We start from the raw sequence: 3,491 nt of genomic DNA, 5'->3' as shown, positions 1-3,491 counted from the left end.
GTCAGAGTTTGGATTTTACCTTGTAGGTAAACAGGAACCATTGAAAACTTTTCTGCAGGGAAGTTCTATCACCAAGTAGCATTTTAAGATCTGGCAGGAATATACAGAAGTAAACATCATGACAAGGATTGAAGTAAAGGAATCCCATTAGAAGGCTACTAGAATAGTCTAGGGGGAGTAATAACCTAAACGAGGCTTGTGTGTGTGTGTGTGTGTGTGTGTGTGTGTGTGTGTGTGTGTGTGTGTATATATATATATATATATATATATATATATATATATATATATTGCTCTATTGCTCAGGCTGGAGCACAGTGGCATGATCATAGCTCCATAATCTTGGATTCATGAGCTCAAGCAATTCTCCCAGCTCAGCCTCCCAAAGTGCTAGGAGTACAAGATGAGCCATTGTAGCCAACCCAGATACATATATTTTTAAATGTTTCATTGATGAAACTTACAGAACTTAGTTATTGATTGGATGTAGTTGACACAGGAAAGGAAGTCTTGACTCCAAGGTGTGTGTCCAGAGCTGATAGAAGTGTAATGGTGCCGTTAACATAAATTTAAAAATCAGGAAAAAGCTCAGAAGTGTAGAGGGAGGGGAGGTCTTAGTTTTGGGATGTATTGAAATATCAGTAGAATATGTAGAGAAAATGTCTAGCCAGTAGTTAAAATACAGACAGTAAATGATTTGTGACTGAATATATAGACATAATGACTAGCTTCATAGTAATAGGAGTAGTAAAAATCACACAAAAAAATTGTAATGCTGAGTGTTCAGTCCCTGAGCAAGGAGTGGGGTAGTTTAAGGGAGGGGCTGTCACCATCCTTGCTGTCAAGTTAAACTATTAACTAAATTCCCCCGAGTGCTAGCTTGGCTTATGCCCAGGAATGATCAAAGATAGCTTGGAGATCAGAAGCAAGAAGAGTCAACTACGTCAGGTTTCTCTTAATGTTATAATTATGAAAAGGTGGTCTCACAGGGACTTTGGATGAGAGAGTTTCTTTCTTTTTTTTTTTTTGAGATGGAGTCTCACTCTGTTGCTCAGGCTGGAGTACAGTGGTGTACTCTAGCTCACTGCAACCTCTCTCTCCCAGGTTCAGGCAATTCTCCTGCCTCAGCCTCCCAAGCAGCTGGGATTACAGGCGAGCACCACCATGTCTGGCTAATTTTTGTATTTTTTGTAGAGACAGGGTTTCGCCACGCTGGCCAGGCTGGTCTCAAACTCCTGACCTCAAGTGATCCGCCCGCTTCGACCTCCCAAAGTGCTGGGATTCAAGGCATGAGCCACTGTGCCCGGCCATGACGAGAGAGTTTCTAGTTGAGCGGCATTTACTGCCTGGTCATGGAATGTTAACTGAAACTACCTCTATCACCGAAGGACATAAAATGATCCTGATACCTGAAATACCCATACTGTCTGGGATGGTGTCAGATAAACATGTTAATGAGAATGGCAGTTCCCAGAGTTCCATACTTAAATGGCAATGGTTTATATAGGATCATGCTACCTGGGGAACGCCAGAAGGAGAGACTCACAGGCACAGATCCTCTTTTTCCCTAAAACTGACTCTAGAACTGCATGAGGAGCTGCCAGATTCCATGGTTCCCAATAAACAGTTCCCTCACTGACAAAAAGCTATTGGATTTGTGGATGGCAGTTTCAAAGTGAAAGGCCCACCTCTTGTTTGGAAGGCTGCTCCTCTGATCATTTATCAGAATGAGCCTCTAGGCCCCACCCAGACTCCTGGAGCTGGTGGGGCAGAGCCTGTTGAGGAACCAGTTCTTGGCCATCTTCACCCTGGAGGAGCTGGCAAAGGAGGTCTTCTGTCTGCTGTTCATAGCAGCCTTCAGCAGGAGATGCTGTGAGATTCTAAAGGCCATGGCACAGGCCTGGCCCTTCCCCCGCCTCCCTCTGGGGTCCCTGATGAAGACACCTCATCTGGAGACCTTGTGAGCTGTGCTGAAGGGACCTGATACGCTGGCCAGAAGGTTCACCCCAGGAGGTGGAAGCTTCAAGTGCTGGATTTGCGGGATGTTCATGAGAATTTCTGGACCATATGATCTGGAGCCAGGGCCCTGTCCTGCTCCCCAGAGGCCATGAGTAAGAGGCAGGCAGTGGAGGACTGTCCAAGGACAGGAGACCACCAGCCCTTGAAGGTGTTCATAGACCTCTACATAAAGGAAAATACCCTGGATGAATGTCTACGCTACCTCTGTGGGTGGATCCACTACAGAAGAGGTTTAGTACACCTGTGCTGTAGTAAGGTACAGAATTACTCAATGCCCATTTCAAATTTCAGAAATTTATTGGGAAAGGTATACCCAGACAGCAGTATCCATGAGTTGGAAGTCTGGAAAAAGAAGTGCTCACTGAATAGAACAGGAAAGTTTGCCTCTTACCTGAGCCAGATGAGCAGTCTTCACAAACTCTTTTTAGCCTTGGTTATGGGTGTTAGTTATACATGCGCGGCCAACAGCAGTTCATTCCTGACTTGGACTCTCCATTCGTCTGCCTGGAACCCCCAGATGCTTTATATAAGAAAGGTCAATAAATATTAAAGAGCACCTGGAGCACCTGCTCAGATGCCTCAAGAACCCCTTGGAGGCCTTTACATTCTGTCGTGCTTACCTAGCTGATCAGGACATGCAGTGTCAGTACCCAAGCCTCAGTCAGCTAAAGCAGCTGCACCTGATTCATATCCTAGTGTGAACCACCAATCTTGAGCCCTTTGGAGCTCTGCTAGAGAAAGCTGCTGCTGCTCTCGAGACCCTCGTCTTAGAGGACTGTCGGATCCAGGACTCCCAACTCCGGGTCATCCTGCCTGCCCTGAGCCGCTGCTCCCAGCTCACCACCTTCTACTTTCACGGAAATGAGACCTCCGTGAATGCTCTGAAAGTCCTATTGCGTCACATAGGCGGGCTGAGCAAGTTAAGACTGGAGACAGATCCTGCCCCTCTGGAGAGTCTTGACAACAGGGGTCATGTCAATTGGGAGATCCTCGCCCCAATTCGGGCTGAGCTGATGCGTACACTCAGGGAAGTAAGGCAACCCAAGAGGATCTTCTTTGGTGCTGCCCCCTGCCCTTCCTGTGGCTCATGGCCATCTGAGAAACTGGAGCTCCATCTTTGCTCCTAGGGAAGGCCTGGTTAGTGGGGTGGATAAGCTGTGTCCCAGACACTTGGGCACTAAACTCTAGGACATAGGTACATTTTTTTTCTTTTTTTTTTTTTTGAGACAGAGTCTCACTCTGTCACTCAGACTGAAGTGCAGTGGCACAATCTCAGCTCACTGCAATCTACGCCTCCAAGGTTCAAGTGATTCTCCTGCTTCAGTCTCCTGAGTAGCTGGTGTTATGGGCATGTGCCACCATGCCCAACTAATTTTTGTATTTTTAGTAGAGACAGGGTTTCATAATGTTGGCGAGGCTGGCCTCGAACTCCTGACCCTGCCTCTGCCTTCCACAGTGCCAGGTTTACAGGCATG

The 3,491-nt window shown here is 46.7% G+C and overlaps 1 pseudogene; it reads left to right on the top strand.

The window, feature by feature from the left end:
- The first annotated feature begins 1,724 nt into the window (after window positions 1-1,724).
- LOC104678665 lies at window positions 1,725-3,143 on the top strand (annotated as a pseudogene).
- Window positions 3,144-3,491: the final 348 nt, after the last annotated feature.

Source organism: Rhinopithecus roxellana, chromosome 8, assembly GCF_007565055.1.
Source record: "Rhinopithecus roxellana isolate Shanxi Qingling chromosome 8, ASM756505v1, whole genome shotgun sequence".
Taxonomy (NCBI): Eukaryota; Metazoa; Chordata; class Mammalia; order Primates; family Cercopithecidae; genus Rhinopithecus; species Rhinopithecus roxellana.
Note: the sequence above shows the minus strand (reverse complement) of the source record. Positions and strands in the feature narration are given on the sequence as shown.